Source organism: Mustela nivalis, assembly GCF_964662115.1.
Source record: "Mustela nivalis genome assembly, chromosome: 19".
Lineage (NCBI taxonomy): Eukaryota > Metazoa > Chordata > Mammalia > Carnivora > Mustelidae > Mustela > Mustela nivalis.
Window position 1 is genome coordinate 15,908,716 of NC_139038.1, and position 16,909 is coordinate 15,925,624.

A 16,909-nucleotide genomic window follows, 5' to 3' on the forward strand; every position below is an offset into this window, starting at 1 on the left:
CGCTACTCAACCCCTGAGGTGTGCGCCCTGGCACTGGCATATCATATCTGCGATGCCCCTAGGCCCTGGCCTAAGCCTTGATTGGGGTTTCAGGCTTCCATCCCCAGGGGTCTGTCCCCAGAGCCCTCCAGATTGGGGACCCCAGAGCCACACCCCAGGAGTCCCCTGCCACCCAAGAGGAAACCGTGCTATTTGGACCTGTGCAGAACCCTCAGACCGTGAGAAATCCCCATGCCTCCCTAAAGCTAACCCCACCTCTGGCAGCCACCCCTGGCCACAAAAACCAGAGTCTGACGCACTGCCTGACCCCCGTCCTGTACTCAGCACTCCTAATAGCCATCAGATTGGACCTACCATGCCCCTAGGCCCTAATCCTAATCCTACTTTGGTTTTTAGACTTCTGTCCCCAGAGACTTGGCCCCCAATCCCTCCAGGTTGGGGAACCCTGAGCCACACCCCAGGATTCCACCTGCCACCCAGGTAGAAAGCATGACGTTTAGAGCAGCGTAGAACCCTCAGAGTGTGAGAAACCTGCATGCACCCCGGAGACCACCAACACATTCGGCAGATCCCCTGGCCACAAACCCAGAGCCTGAGGTGCCGCCTGACCCCCATCCTCAACTCAGTCCCCCGGAAATCTCACTTCAGCACAGGCAGATCAGCCCTACCATGTCCCTAGGCCCTCACTTGGCCCCCCAGGGATCTTGCCTCAGTGATGACAGATCAGGCCTGCCAGGGCCCTAGGCCCTAACCCTGACCCTATGTTAAGTTTTAAGTCTTCCATCCCCACAGGCCTGCCCCCAATCCCTGCAGATTGGGACACCTGATGCATACCAGAGGATTCTGCTCGTCACCCAGAAAGAACTGTGTCATTTGCAACTCCATAAAGGCTTCAGAGTGGGAGAACTCCGCATACCACATGAGACCACCATCCACCTTCAGCCGCCTCATGGACACAGTCCTGGAGCCTGACACTCTGCCTGACTCACACCCTCAACTCAGCACCCCAGGACCCTTGCCTCAGTGTACAGAAGGAATTACCATTAAAACGTACAGAAAAATTAGTGAGTATGATCGGACTCTAAAAATTTCTTCTCTTTGGCCTTTCTTCGGCCTCAGGACACAACTTCCTAATGGATACCCAAGATAAATGGAGATAAAGCACAACAGATGTTCACAGACACAATTCAAAGCACTGGTGGCTGGATACAGAGAGCAGTGCCCAGGTTGGGGTGCATGCTGCCTCTGTAGCGGTTTCCCAGAAAAGAGATGCTGAACGCAATGTCCACTCTTTGACTTTTTTCATAAGAAGGAAATCCTCTTCAGATTTCTCCCTGCTACTGAAGCTGGGTGAAAACGTAGATCTTTCAAAAGAGCCAAGTGTCTTACTATGAACTTTGAAAAAGTGGGGGAGACTTGTACTTGAAAGTTGCTGATGGGGTAGAAGTTCAGAGTTCTCCCAGACACGAACATCGGCAGGTCCACTGTGAAAGGCTCCTTCCTCGGCATGTGGAACACAGACTCCCTCCTACTCCCAGAAACCTCCTCCTTCCCCTCACTTGGGGCAACCAACAAGAGCTGGGAGTTCTCTCAATTCCTCCTTTCTCCCATTCCCAATATCCAGGCCTTCAGCAAATCCTGTGAACTCCGTCTTCAAAATGTGCCCAGAATAGGATTAACCACTCCTTCCACGGCCACCTGTCTGGTCCACACTAGAACCTATCTCTTGCCTGAGTTCCTAGAAAAGCTTCATTATTGACCTCCCTTGTCTATCCTCAACCCTGTGTGTTGTGTTCTCAACACTGTAGCCAGGATGGCCCAGTGAAACAAAGTCCCATGGGGTCAAAGCCCTGTAATGGCTTTCTGTCACCCTACTCGTCACCTCCTGGAGGTCACATCCTAAGCTGTCTCATGTGGCCACAGGGCTTTCTTGCTGCTTCTGGACATACCTGGTATGCTCCTGTCCCAGGGCTTTTGCACATGCTTTTCCTTCCATTTAGAAGGCTCTTGATGTGATATCAGTCACCTTCTTTAGATCTTGATTCAAGTATCACCTTCGTAGTGAAATACCACCTTCCCCCATGTGAACACTGACCACCACCCCACCTCCCTTTCATCACCCCAGCCATGCCTCCTGATTTATATTTCCAGAGCAATTATCACAGTCACCAGTCCATCTTGGCAAGGGAGAAACAGAGGCCTACATGGAGGGTTTCACTTCTGACTCATTCTCATTTCCGACTCCAGAGCCCTGGGGGAAAAGGTGACCAGAGCTCTTGCACAGTCAGGATGCCTGGGCCAAGGAGTCCACCTAATGCACCCGCCACACCATCAGGGAAATGAGCCATAAGGGGAATCCACTTGCACATGAAACCTGAAACCAGACACCTTCCTCGATTACAGGTGAGCACACACACTTCCTCCCCTTGCCTGATGAGCTCACCTGAGAAAACTGAGCAGGAAAGCATCCCAGGGCCCCAATCTCCCTCTGGCCCACATCCTGGGAAACAGACAGCTCTCCTCCCTACACCAGCTACCTGTGACGGACGTCCGGCGCCCCCCTGTGGTCAGGCAGAGCGCTGCACCTATCCCTCTTTCCTGGGATGTCGTCACAAACCAGACTTTGGTGCACAGTTTTCAGGAAGGAACCTGCAGCAGCAGCAGCAGCAGGCTGCCCAGGTTTGGCCTCAGCCTTGCACATCAGGCCCCAAGCGGAACTAGAGTTTCCTGGAGTCTGGTGTGCTGTGTGGCCTTGGAACCTAATAACAGGAGCTGAGATTTCAGTTCCAAATAAAAACTGGCCTCTTCCACATAGCACAGAAAGTGGAGGATTTCTCAGGGGTGTGGCTTTGGAAGAAGTTCTTCTGCTCATTGAATTCATAGGCACCAGCAGAGGACACCTGCTGCACCTCGTCTGAGAAAGCAAGGGGCACCCGGGCAGGATCAATAAGGTTGCCTGTGGACTGCTTCCCACCAACCACCCTGCTGAGCCGAGGGCATGAGAACCAAAGAGAAAGTAGCTTTCATGGTACATCTGCAGCAGTAGGGCTGGCCAGGAAGCAGAGCCCTGTCCCTGGAGCAGGATGGCCTGCCCTCAAGAGTGGTGGTCCACCACCATGGCCTCACAATCTCCCAGATATCTGATCTGACAATGCTTCCAGGCTCAGACCTGCTCACACGATGAGTCATAAGATCCAGAGACTGCTTTTCACCCCGGCTCAATGCTACTCACAGAGAAGCAAACTCCACCCTCAGAAATGTAATCATCATTAGCTCTGGAATTCCCTGAGTTTGTCTACACTGGCCCACCCAGGTGTCCCATCCGATCATTCCTCAAGTGACCTAGGGTTTGAAGCCACTTTCAAGCTGCCCTTATAAAGGCAGGAACTGGTCCGAGTAGAAAGACCAGCCAAGTGACTCTGCATGCTGGAAACTTGGACAACATCCTCCCTGTACACCAACACTTCCAAGCCCAAGCTTCAAACCTTTGTTCACTGTGCAGTGAGGACCATGTGAGCATGAACACTGCGCTGTCAAATCTCTTATCTCCCATTTCTTCAAATCAGAAACCAGGCTCCAGTCACCACTTCCTTTTCACATCAGAGAAGTAAGGAAAAGGATAGAATAAAACACTAGATGTGTGGGGCACCTGGGTGTCCCAGTGGGTTAAGCCTCTGCCTTCAGCTTAGATCATATCTCAGGGTCCTGGGATCGAGCCCCGCATCAGGCTCTCTGCTCAGCAGGGAACCTGCTTGCCCCTCTCTCTGCCTACTGCTCTGCCTACTTGTGATGTCTCTCCCTCTGGGTGAAATAAAATCTTTTAAAAAACACACACACGCGCAAGATGGCGGAGAAGTAACAGGCTGAGACGACATCGGCAGCAGGAGACCAGCTAGATAGCTTGTCAAACCATTGCGAACAACTACAAACCCAACAGGAGATCAAAGAGAAGAAAAGCAACAATTCTAGAAACAGAAAATCGACCACTTTCAGAAAGGAAGGACCTGCGGAGAAGTGAATCCAAAGCGACGGGTAGACCGCGGTGGGAGGGGCCGCTCCCGGCAAGCGGCGGCGGAACAATGGAGCACAAAATCGGGACTTTTAAAAGTCCGCTCCACTGAGGGACATCACTCCAGAGGCTTAACCGGGGTGAAGCCCACACGGGGTCAGCGTGGCCCCAGGTCCCGCGGGGTCACAGAAGGATCGGGGTGTCTGAGTGTCGCAGAGCTCGCAGGTATTAGAGCGGGGAAGCCGGCTACAGAGACGGAGCCGACAGTGAGCTTGCAGCTCGGGGTTACCTTGGACCGGTCGCAGGCTGGGTGAGCTCGGAGCATGGCTGGAGACCAGGGAGACGGGAGTGATTGCACGCTTTTCTCTGAGGGCGCACTGAGGAGTGGGGCCCCGGGCTCTCGGCTCCTCCAGGCTGGAGACCAGGAGGCCGCCATCTTCGTCCCCATCCTCCGGAACTCTACGGAAAGCGCTCAGGGAACAAAAGCTCCTGAAAGCAAACCCGAGCGAATGACTTAGCCTGGCCCCGGCTAAGGGCGGTGCAATTCTGCCTTGGGCAAAGACACTTGAGAATCACTACAACAGCCCCACCCCAGAAGATCAACAAAAAATCCAGCCAAGACCAAGTTCACTTACCAAGGAGAACAGCAGAATTCCAGAGGAGGAGAAAGCAAAGCACGGAATTCATGGCTTTCTCCCCATGATTCTTTAGCTAGACCCACTCCCAACTTCAGCAACTCCGGAGGGGCACATGGTGTCTGGAGTCACTTCGGCGGGAGACCGGGAGCCCACAAGTGCCCGGGCGCCTGCCCACGGAGATGCTGATGCTATCGGGGAGAGCTGGCTCCTGCTCCTGCCCCCACCCCTGCTCCTGCCGCTCCCCCTGCCCCTGCCCCTGCCAGAGCGACTCCCACTTCCCCTGCCCCTGCCTGGGCTCCTGTTCTGGCCCTTGACCCAGATCCTCCCTTGGTCCCACTCCTTCCCCGACCCCTCCCTGGGCCCCTGTACCTGCCCCAGACCCAGCTCCTGCCCTTGACCTCGCTCAGGCCATCACCCCTGCACTTGCCCCAGCTCCTGCCCCTGCCCCTGCCCCCGCCCCTATCCCTTCGCCTTTCCCTGCCAGGGCCACTGCCCAGGCACCTGCCCCTGCACCGGCCCCAGACCCAGGTCCTAACCCTGTTCCTTCCCTTTCCCTTGCCCCTTCTCGTGCCCCTGCCAGGAAGGCCTCCCTTTCCCCTGCCTGTGCCCTTTTTCCTGCCCCAGAACCAGCTCCTGCCCTTGACCCTGCACCAGTCATCACCAAGGCACTTGCCTCAGTTCCTGCTCCTGCTCCTGCCCCTTCCCCTGCCCCTGTGTATGCCCCTGCCCCTGTCCTTTCTCTTTTCCCTGCCAGGGCCACTGCCCCTGCACTTGCCCCAGACCCAGGTCCTACCCCTGTTCTTGCCCCTGGCCCTGGCCCTGCCCCTGAGTCTGCCCCTGCCCCTGTCCTTTCTCTTTTCCCTGCCAGGGCCAATGCCCCTGCACTTGCCCCAGACCCAGGTCCTACCCCTGTTCTTGCCCCTGGCCCTGCCCCTGCCCCTGCGTCTGCCCCTGCCCCTGTCCTTTCTCTTTTCCCTGCCAGGGCCACTGCCCCTGCACTTGCCCCAGACCCAGGTCCTACACCTGTTCTTGCCCCTGCCCCTGCCCCTGCGTCTGCCCCTGCGTCTGCCCCTGCCAGGAAGGCCTCCCCTTTCCCTGCCGGTGCCTGCCCCAGACACCTGTTCCTGCCCCAGACACAGGCCCTGTTCCTGCGTCTTCCCCTTCAACTGCTGCCATCCCTTCCCCTGGCCCTGCCAGGACCACTGCCTCTTCCCCTGGCCCTGCCTAGGCCCCTGTTCCCGCCCCAGACCCAGTCTTTCTCATTTGCTCCTGCTCCTTTCCCTGACCTTGCCTGGGCTCCTGTTCCTGCCTCTGACCCAGCTCCTGCTCTGGATCCTGCACAGGCCACTACTGCTGACCCTGTCCCCGCCTCTAGCCCAACCCCTGCCCCAACACCTTCTCCTGCGGGACTCCCAGACCCGCATCCAGAGCCCACAACTCTGCGGGGAGATCTCCCCAGAAAAATGCTGTCAGTTCCATCCCCTGACCCCGACATCCCCCCAGAATGTTTCATCCCCCCTCCTTGTGTTCTTCCTCTCCTGTATGGAGTCACCGTTCTCGTCGCCGTCCATCTCCTCTATGCTGTGTATTATTTATTTTAAATAAAAGTTCTTGTTTTCCCTTGAACACGTCATGAGCATGAAGTGCATTCCCAACGCTGTGCCACCACGCCCCAGAACATCGTTGCAGGATACCTCCTTCCCCAAACGAGACCCTGAGCCCAAGCCCTCCTGCCCATTGTTCCCCCCAGCCTGGCCCCTCGCAAGCCCTAAGCTGCTTTCTCTTTCTGTTCCTGCACGTGTTCTGGAGGTTTCTGGAGGTGGAATCCCTCAATAGGTGCCTTTGTGTCTGCACCTATTTTCAAAGGGCCCTTGTTTGGGGTTTGGTTTGGTTTGGTTAGGTTTGGTTTTTGTTTCTTCTCTCTGTTTGACATAGAATTTCCCTTCTTGGTTGTTGAGACGCCCAATGGATTACAGAGAAGATGTCATCCTAGGGACCCCTTTAGGAATTCTGGGCACAATCTGGGGGCCAAGGCCCCTGTTCCTGCTGGGACACCACAGTCGGTCCCCAGACAGGACACGGCTGTTTCCTCCTGTGGCCCACACAGAAACCAGGGAAATGCAGAAAGCTGGAAGACACACCGCGGAGCGCAAAAGCATCTCTCACAACCCCTAGGCCAGAGAAAGGTCTCCCATGGGTATGCTCCAATCCATGCTCCAAGTCACTGGGTCCCACAGGGACAGAGACAGGGACAGAGACTATACACGTGCAAGTTCAAGGGGAGGAGAGGCACACAGGCACTATGTGTCAGGAGATGCAGGAGCTCCTGGGAAAGGACTCAGGCAAAGGAAACCCTGGGAAGGCAGTGCTGGTCACCCTCAGACTGGCAGGTGTCTGGTCTGGGGACCAGCAGCCCTGGGGAGAACGTGAGGAAGCAGAGGTCCGATGCAGGGCCCCTGGAGAGAAGGCGGACAGGCACCCCTGTCTGAGACAACAGTGAGTGGCACGCATCCCAGGCCACAGGTCCACCTATCACCTAGGAGGGCTCAGCCTGGGACTCACCCCCAGAAACTCTGGCTCGGTTGGCCACGATGTGTTTTCAGTAGGATTGGGCACAGCAGTGGTGAGACAGCAAGGAATGGACAGTGTTCATGCCCAAGGAGGTGGAGGGGATCCTCATCCCAGTCCTCATGACACAATGTCCTGGGGCTCCTTTCTCAGTGTTGTCTGGGGCACAGGATCGCGGCAGCCCCTCTGAGACCCACTCCTGCCACCCTGCTCCTGGGGACATTCATAATAGTTTAAGGAGGACGTAGAGAGGATCCAGGATGACAGAGGGCCAAGGGGAAGGAAGGTCAGCACTGGGAGGACAGATGGACCAGCCCCGAGCCAACATTCAGGGCCTAATCCTAACCCAAACCAGAACCCTAATACAAAGCCGAATCTGAACCGGAACCCTAACCATAACCCCTAACCCTAACCCTAACCCAACCCTAACCCTAACCCAGTATATCATACTGGATTTTTTTTCCTTTAATGTGTAAAACTCATTACTTGAGTTTTATAATTTGTTCAATTAGTGTATGTTTTCTAATTTAACATAGTACATGGTGATGCTTTCATTATTTTGTAATTGCAAATTGTGGTCAATTCATTAAAAATTCATGTTTACATGCAAAAATATAAGGTTTTTAAGGGAGATTATTTGGTTATTTCCCAAATCTATTGCGTAATGTCCAATATGATTTTACACTAGATTTAGATTTTGTTGTTACAAATAGGTTGTTACTTTATTTGTAATAGTATAATTCAAAATAAGATTTGTAGACCCCTACTTTGTATAAAGTTTATACATATGAAATTTATTTCTGAAAATTAAACTTATAGCAAGTATTTTCTTACTTTTTTTATTTTTTAAAAGAAGATTTTATTTGTTTATTTGACAGACAGAGATCCCAAATAGGCAGAGAGGCAGGCAGAGAGAGAGGGGGAAGCAGGATCCCCGCTGAGCAGAGAGCTTGATGTGGGGCTTGATCTGAGGACCCTGGGATCATGACCTGAGCCAAAGGCAGAGGCTTTAACCCACTGAACCACCGAGGCACCCCAGTATTGTATTTTTAAAGATTTATTTATTATGTATTTAAAAGAGAGAGGGCATGAATGGGGTGGAAAGGCGATCAGATTCCCTGCTGAATGGGAAGCCAGATGATCCAGTGTTGCATGCCAAGACCCTGAGATCATGACCTGACCCGAAGTCAGATGCTTAACTGACTGAGCCACCCAGGTACCCTGTTATTAGGATTTTATATGGAATATTATAATAATTCCATTCCTGAATAGTCTTATTAGTAGTGTATAAGATTCATTTGTAATCAATAGAGTTCTCTCTATAAACCTCAGTTAAGACAGAGAGACTACCAGTGATAAACTATTCCTCTCTTTACACAGTCTTTCTCGCCCTCAGGGGAACTAGTATCTCCTATATAGTTCACACCATGCAATGTGCAGGTGGTTTCTGTTAAAAGATGTATACTCAGACAGAAGCAGCTAGGAACAGCTTACTCTTTCCAGCTCTGATGGTGGTGGGAAAAATATTCAATGCTGCTGTGTCTGCTGACTGCTCTCCTTGCTGTGACTTTGAAGATGCACACTCAAAGTCTCAAAGTCTCAAAACCCATCACCTAGGTCAAGAGGAAGCGACAGGTTACATACATGTAAAGTATTTGTAGAAAATAGAAACTGACAAGTCACACATCCCATATGTAGGGAGCCATCTCAACACAGAGGATTTAGAGCTTTTCTCCCACATATACTTAATGAAGTCCATAATTATGTATTCCTCTACTTGTAAGCAGTGCTCTTTTTTATTCAGGTGAAAACGTTAAAAGGGCACTTTAATGAATTTTCTTCTAGAGCCTCCAGAAAGAACACAGCAGTGCCACCACCTTGATTAGTTTGGTGAGACCTATGTCAGACTTTTATGCTAAAGAACTGCAAAAAAAAAAAAAGAAAGAAAGAAAGAAAGAAAGAAACTGTTTTGCTTTAATCTGCTAAGTTTATGATAATATATTGAAGTAACAATAGCCTGCTTCCCCCCTCTCTCTGCCTGCCTCTTTGCCTACTTTTTCTCTCTCTCGCTCTGTCAAATAAATAAATAAATAAATATTTAAAAATGCATTTAATAAATAAGTAAATAGGTCTTTAGTAAAACTTACCTAATATGAGCATTTCTGTTTCTCAGTCCTAGTGCTTCTAAGCCTAAACACCTAATGTAATTAAGCAGTTCATGTATGTTCATAATTGAAGTATGCCATTTCCTTTTTTATTCATTATTAATAAGTCTACTTGCAGGACCTGTTTTAACATCTATAAATTTTAAATGCCAAACAATACTTTATATACTCCTAGATAATTTTTTAACATTTTAGTTTTTTTCAATGTTTTATTTTCTAATATATATTTGTTCTGCCAATTAAACTTAAAGGTGCTAACTAGAATTAAATAGTTTGTGCAACTATGCCAGTACCCTTGCATTTTGTTTAGTGCCTCATTAACGCTTAGGGTGGAAGAGAAGAAATTAAAAATAGAGCTTCCCTCTGACCCTGCAATTGCACCTACTGGGTATTTACCCCAATGATACAGATGTAGTGAAAAGAAGAATCATCTGTACCCCAATGTTCATAGCAGCAATGGTCACAGTCACCAAACTGTGGAAAGAATCAAGATACCCTTCAACAGAAGAATGGATAAGGAAGGTGTGGTCCATATATACTACAGAGTATTATGCCTCCATCAGAAAGGATGAATACCCAACTTTTGTATCAACATGGATGGGACTGGAAGGGATTATACTGAGTGAAATAAGTCAAGCAGAGAGAGTCCATTATTATATGATTTCGCTTATTTTTGGAGCATAAGAAATAACACAGAAGGACATGGGCAGATGGAGAGGAGAAGGCAGTTGGGGGAAATTGGAGGGGGAGACAAACCAAGAGAGACTATGGACTCTGAAAAACAATCTGAGGATTTTGGAGGGGCAGGTGGTGGGAGGTTGGGTGAGCCTGGTGGTGGGTATTATGGAGGGCATGGATTGCATGGAGCACTGGGTGTGGTGCATAAACAATGAATTCTGGAACACTGAAAAGAAATTTAAAAAATAAATAAAAACTTAAAAGAAAAGAAAGGAAAACTGGTGAAGGAGGTAGTTGAGAGGTGTGGACTTTGGATTGGTAGGTTTGCATATGAAAGGCATGCTACAAGGGAAGTCATTTGCTATCTATAGGAGTTAGCTAACCCAGGAAAGGGCAGTCTCTCTCAGATCTGCAAAACTCCAATTCAAAGTATCATAAAGTACAGAAAAATGTAAAACATGATTAATACAAAGTGTTTGGGATGGCAAGAATTAGGTTCAGGGCCAGGTTGTTATGGTAATATTCAGATCCAAGGTCATGGTGAGAGTAAAGGTCAGAGTACGTGTAGCACCAGGGCAAAAGTCAGGTTCAGAAAAAGGTTCAAATAATCAGGGTCAGCATAGGTAAGGATAGAAGCCACATGTAAGTCAGGTTCAGGGTAAGAGTCAGAGTCAGAGTCAAAGTCCCAGCCAGGGTAAAGGTCATGGTGAGTATAAAATTGGGAATAAAGTTCAGGGTTAAAATCAAGGTGAGGGTAGACCAAGAACAAGTTAAGTAGGAAGAGGATAATCAGGACTGAAAGATCAGAGTAAGAGTCAGGGCCAGGGTGATGCTCAAGGTCCTGGTCTGGTTGAAAGTCACCTTGAAGTTTAAAGGTGAAGACAAGAATCAGATAGTACTTAGGTGAGGACCAAGTTTAAGATCCAGCATGATTGTTATGGTCAGAATCAAGGTGGAGTAATAATCAAGGTCAGTATGATAGTGATTGTCAGGGTCAGTGTGAGGTACAGTTTTAAGATCAGGGTGAAGATGAAAATTAGAATCAATGTCAGGATGAGTGGGTCCCTGGGTGGCTCAGTGGGTTAAGCCACTGCCTTCGGCTCAGGTCATGATCTCAGGGTCCTGGGATCGAGTCCCGCATCGGGCTCTCTGCTTGGCAGGGGTCCTGATGATGAAGTTCCAGAACCTAAGTCAGGTTCGGTGGGGTGAGGTTCGGAGCTGACAACTAAAGAAAGAATTCTTAAGACATCTTTGGTGCAAAATGGTGGTTTATTAAAGCACAGGGACAGGACCCGTGGGCAGACGGAGATGCTGCTGCCCCGGGTTGTGAGGAGTGGCTGGTTATATACACAGGAGTTGGGTAGGTGAGGACAAAGGGTTGTTCAGAAGGGCTATTGGGATAAAGAAGACTGTCAGGATATGGAAGGCCTGGTTACTATCAAGCCAAGGCCACTTTCCCTCTAATGAGGCGCTAACATAAAGACAATTGGGAGTCTCCTGGTGGAATGTTACATTCCTGCTATCAAACGTCCTTGTTAGTGAGATTTAGGTCTTAAAAGAAATTTAACTTTATTTACTTTTCCTTCTACCTCCATCTCCTTCGGTTTTTTTATGGAGGGGAGGGTGACGTTAGGGCTTGAGGAACTGAGTTATGTATCTTTGGAAATTGGGCTATTGATAAGGCAACTTCTTTGTTGTAAATCTCAAGGACATTTGTAAACCAAGAGAGACTCCTGCCTTGCAGGACTGTGATCTCTGCAAGATAACCATTTGCTCTTCTTTTAGGGCAGTCAGGGGTGCCTGTGAAATGTCACACATATTACCAAGGGGAGTGGGTGGAGAGGGGGTGCAAGGTGCCAGCTCCTGCTCCGTTCTCAGCCAGCCTCCTGCTCTGTCATCACTGCTTCCTCCTCTCTCTCTCTGCCTGCCTCTCTGCCTACTTGTGATCTCTCTCTGTCAAGTAAATAAATAAAATCTTTAAAAAAAAAATGTCAGGATGAGCTTCAGGATCAGAATCAGGGTGATGATCACAATAAAGGTCAGTATTTCATCATGGTAAGGGTATGGAAGAGTGTGGGGGACAGAGTGAGTGTCAAGTAAAGTTCAGGGTAAGGAGGAGGGTCAGAAGCAGGATCATGGTCCGATTCGGATATATTGTCATAGTAAGAGTCAATGTAAGAGTCAGTGTCAGTGCCATGGTCAATGTGAGGGGATTCCTGTACAAGTATGGATAAGAATGTGAGTTGGTAGCAGAGTGAGCACTGGGGTCCAATCATGGTGAGTATCAGTTTCAGAGATATGGTCATTGTCAGAGTCAGTGGATTCTGGGTGAACTTAGTGTCAGAATTGAATTAGGGGAAGGGTGAGGTCAAGGTCAGGTTGATGATAAAGGTCAGAATGGTGTCAGGGTGAGAGTGAGGGTGAAGGTTAGGTTTAAAGTATGAATAAAATGAAGCTAAAATTCATAGTTAGGATCAGAATCAGGGTAATGGTCAACATGAATTGCCATATCTTGGTGAGGATGAGGTTATTGATCAGGGTCAGAGTTATATTCATGGACATAGTGAAGATCAGGGTCATTTGTGTGTCAAGGTGAGGTTTTAGTTAAGTTGACAGATTATGTGAAGTTCAGAGTGCAAGATAAAGGTGAGTATGAGGGTGAGGATCACATTAGAGTCAGGTTCAGAAACATGGTAAGTTTTATAAACAGTTATTTCTAGAGTAAGGATCAAGGTATGATTCAGAGTCTGATGTCAGGTTCACTGTCAGGAGAAAGGTCAGAATCAGGTAAGTTTAAGGGTGAAGATCAGTGTCAAGCTCAGGGTAGGGGTCATTGCTGGGTCATTTTCTTTTTTTTTTTTTTTTAAAGATTTTATTTATTTATTTGAGAGAGAGACAGTGAGAGAGAACATGAGCGAGGAGAAGGTCAGAGAGAGAAGCAGACTCCCCGCAGAGCTGGGAGCCCGATGCGGGACTCGATCCCAGGACTCTGGGATCATGACCTGAGCCGAAGGCAGTCGTCCAACCAACTGAGCCACCCAGGCGTCCCGCTGGGTCATTTTCAAAGTAAGGGTCATGCTCAAGGTCAGGTTGAGAGTCACTGTGAGGATCAGAATGGTAGTTGGTGTCAGAGTGAAGATGAGAAGTCAGGAATATGAGGCAAATATTCAGAGTCATGCTCAGGATGAGAGTCAGGGTCAGTTTCAGCATAAGAATCAGGGTGCAGTGCCAGCCAGGTCTGGGTGAGGAAGGATGAATGTCAGGATCAGTCTGATGGTATTGTTCAGGTCCAGCATGAGTTTCAGATTCAAGACTCTTTCATGGACATCATGAAGGTATGTGTAAGGGTCATTGTAGAGTCAGGGTGAGATCAGGGTCAGGGAGGTCATGGTCAAGTCAGGGTAAGTGGAGTATGAACATCAGAGTCAGGGTCAAGTAAAGATCAAGTGAGGTTAGATTCAGGGACAGGGTAGAGGGTCAAATTGAATGCTAGCTTAGGGATCGCTTCAGAATCAGGATACAGATGAAATTGAGAGTAATGGTGAAAGTGGGGGTCAGGGTAAACATGACCCAGAGCTTCTAAATGAGAATTAGGATCAGAGTCAGGGCGAGTGTCAGGGTCAGACACAATGTCAGAGTGAGCATCAGAGTAAGGTTTGGGTATGGAATAGAGGTAGTGTCAGAATGAGAGTCAGAGTCAAGATGACAGTGAGTATATACCTCAGGGTTAGAATCATGGTCATGATCAATATCTAAACCAAACTGAGGGTCATGGTGATGAAAAATGTGATGGTCAAGGTCAGTATGAGCATCCAATAAGGGTAAGGGAGACATAGAGGTTCTGTGTCAGTGTGAAATTCAGGGACATGGTGAAGGTTACAGTAGCATCAGCATCAGAGTATGGTGAGGATCATAAGAAAGTTACAAGCCCAGTCAACATTAGGTTGAATATCAAGTCAATGGTATAGAGGCGCCTGGGTGGCTCAGTCGTTAGGCACCTGCTCAGGTTAAGCATTTGGCTTGGGTTGTGATCCCAGGGTCCTGGGATTGAGCCCTGCATCAGGCTCCCTGCTGAGCTGGAAGCCTGCTTCTCCCTCTCCCACTTCCCCTGCTTGTGTTCCCTCTTTCACTGTGTCTCCCTCTGTCAAATCAATAAATAAAAATAAAGTCTTCAAGTCAATGTTATAGTCACAGTGAGTTTGAGGAAGCATTTCAGGGTCAAGGTGAGGATCAGAGTCATGTAGTGTATGAAGTGAGGGTCAGAATCTAGGTCACACACAGGGTCAGGCATGAGCCAAAGTAAGGTTTAGGGTCATGTGATTATGTGTGTCAGAGTAAAAGTCTACTTCAGAGTTAGTGCCTGGTCAGGATATCAATCTAGAGTCAAAGTAATCAGAATCAGGGTCAATATTAGTTTCAGGTCAAAGACTAAACTCAGTTTAAATTTTGAGGGATGGGGAGTATAGAGTCATTGTTGGGATCACATCAGGGTCAAAGTCAGTTGAAAGTGATGGGCACGGAGAGTGGGAAGGTGAAGTTCAAGGACAGAGTGAGAGATTCAGAGTTCAATGCAGGGTCAGGATCAAGATGGTCAGGTTGAGTACGAGTTTCAGAGTAATGATCAGCTCAGGGGTCAGTGTTAGGGGGAGTGTGAAGGTCTCAGAGTAAATTTGAATATCAGTATTGGCTTAGATTTAAGTTGAAGGTGGAATAAAAGTCAGGTATATGATGAAATTGAAGAAAATGGATCAGGCATACAGTGAAGTTGAAGATGAGGGTCTGAGACAGTTAAGCCTGAGGGTCAAAGTCAGTGTTTGGGTGAGGGCCAGTATAAACATGATTCTTGGTGATAGGATCAGACAGAGGATGAATGTCATGGTCAGGATTAATGAGTACAGGGATATAGTGGGGTTGAGTCTATTTCATGTTCATAGTCAGGGTCTTGGTGAGAGGCAGGTTCAAGTAAGGGAAAAGATCAGGTCAAGGGACAGGGTCAGTGTCTGGGTGAAAGTCAGCATCAGGAAAGTTTGATAGTTAAGGTCAGTGTCAGGGTCTTGGTGGTAATAGTGTCAGGATCCGCTTCAGGATCAAAATCAACACATCAGTGTCAGGTTGATGACCAGGGTCAGGTGAAGGTCAAGTTAGGTGTTGGGTTCAGAATCAAAGTCGGCATGAATGCCAGAGCCTTAGTAAGGGTCTGTGAAGGTCATGGTCATGGTCGCAGTATCAGCAACATATTGAGAGTTTAAAGTCATGTCATGGCTAAGGTAAGGTCATCATGAAGTTCAAATTCAGGGTACATATTGCAGGGTAAGGATAAAAACAAGATCCAAGTTGAGAGTCAGGGTCAGAATCAGGGTGAAAATTAGGGTCAGGTAATTTCAGGGCTTATTTAAGCCTCAGGATCAATGTGAGGGCAGGGTCCTGGGATCAAGAACAACATCCAACTCTCTGCTATATGGGGAGCCTGCTTCTCCTTCTCCCTCTGCCTGCTCTGCCTCCTTGTGCACACTTTCTGTCTCTCAAATAAATAAATAAAGTCCTTAAAAAAAAGGAAAAATAAAATGAGAGAGATGAGCATGAGGATCGGGGATATTTGGGAGAGTAAAGGTGTCTTTCAATGTCAGGACCAAGGTCAAGTAGGACTGGGAGTCAGGGTCAGGGTGAGGTTAAATGTGAAGTTAAAGTTCAAAGCCATCCCCTGGGTCAGGTGATATTAAAGGTGGGGTTAAAGTTCAGGCATCCCCAGGATCAAGGTCAATGTTAGGGTTAGGATAAAAGCAGGGTAATTGCCATAATATTTCATTCTTCTGTTTATAATCTTACTTCCACCATTAATTCATGTAATGCTGTCAGAGCAAAAGAAACATTATTTTTCTTGTTAATTTTGTTTCATTTTTCTGCAGGAATAGTAATGGATTTGGGATACGCATTGGCCCAGTAATCTTAATTTTATTATTATGCACCATCAGATCCTGATGATTCACAGCTCTGAAAAGTCATTCCAAATTTTATGCCGTAGATGTACAACCAGATGCTCGGTGATAGGAATGCAAGAACATACAATGCAGTTTTAACAGGTTTCTGTCCTTAAAAAATAAAAAAAGGATTTGCAACTTCTAAATTTCAAGCTTATGGAATGACTGGAATAGAATTTAGATGTTGAATTACCCATTCCACCACAACATACCTGATAACTGACCATCATCCTTTGAGCGTTTGAGAAATGGCTACTAGCAACCCCCGCAGTTAGAGAGTTTATTTATGGAAAATTTATCATCATTAATTGAGCCAAAATGGCTTCTGACCATAATTTTCATCTTCATACAGCAACAGAGTAAATCTAATACTTTTTTCATATGGCTCCTCAGTATCTCTCCTCCACTGATGCACAGTAATGCAGGTCTTTCTGCAAAGGTGATGGTATGACCACTGTCCCAACCCCAACTGATCAGGCCCTGGATCCCATTAACAGGCTGAAATTTCCTAAGTGGGAAGGCCCTGGCCTCCACCTGGACCACCAACCTCACCTCAGAGGTGCTCACCACCTGATTCCCAGGACGCCTTCAACTCCCTTGATGGGTCCTGACATCTTACACCCTAAGTTTGGAAGGATGGCGGGGGATACTGGCTGGGCTTGTTCCCTTTGGACCCTGTGATGTTAGAAGGACAATGTTAGGGTTCAAAGCTGACAGCAGAGAAAGAATTCTTGAGACATCTTTGGTGCAAAAAAGGTGATTTTATTAAAGCACAGGGACAGGACCCGTGGTCAGAAAGAGCTGCACTGGGGTCAGAAGTGGCCCATTACATGCTTTCAAGTTGGGAGGGGTTTAGGAATAGCACAAGTCTCT